Below are 888 nucleotides of genomic sequence, written 5' to 3' on the forward strand. Positions count from 1 at the left end.
CATGTTTCCCTGTTGTTTTAATTTATATTTAATTAGTAGGAAATCTTTCCAAAGCATCTAAGCATTGAGTTGATATTATAATATTGTGACAAAATCATGTTCTTGAGGTTTTGGTCAATGTTTTGGAGCAGCTCCCCAAGATCAACTAACATGTAGGGTTCTTCCTTGTATGTTAGGATCCCTGGTCACATAGTGTTCCGTTCTACATACTTTCACCTTCAGTTTCTTATTTATCACCTCATGTTGATACTGTCGTGTAAATTATTATGTAATCATTAACCAACTTATCTGAGAAAATAAGTAACATGCCTTGGGTAACACAGTTGTAAATGTTAGGTAGATATCTATATATATGCTGCTCTTTCCACTTAGGAAAACATGCCTTCCCATTCTCTATTCTAAAGCTCAGTTCAGAAAATTTTGCTACTCAACACCACTTAAGCATACAGTTACTTAAGGTCCAGGGTCTTATCTTTCTTATGTAACATTTTGCTTAAATATATCAATGTTATTTATTCTAACACAAAGTGTAAGCATTTTGATATTAGATCATGAGTATCCTAAAATTTGTTAGACTCAATAATAAGGTTAAATAATAAAATAACAAGTCATAGGATAGTGTTAGAATTGTCCACACTGTCGCTTACTAATGGTGTGATGTCAAACAATTTACTAAACAGCTCTAATTCTCCCCAACTTCTATAAATTGTGAGGAAATAATACTATCAATCACATAGCATCACAATGTGTGTAAACTAATATAATGTCTACCTAGGCATAGCCCTTAAGAAATGTTAACTATCATCTCTGATGTTGATGATTCATTTTAGAATCATGTTCGAGGAAAATAATGCACATTTATTTAGTTCTATCACATTTACACTTCTG

The sequence above is a fragment of the Echinops telfairi genome, unplaced genomic scaffold (genome assembly GCF_000313985.2).
Source record: "Echinops telfairi isolate 266 unplaced genomic scaffold, ASM31398v2 ScPeMD7_9;HRSCAF=40, whole genome shotgun sequence".
In the NCBI taxonomy this organism is placed as follows: domain Eukaryota; kingdom Metazoa; phylum Chordata; class Mammalia; order Afrosoricida; family Tenrecidae; genus Echinops; species Echinops telfairi.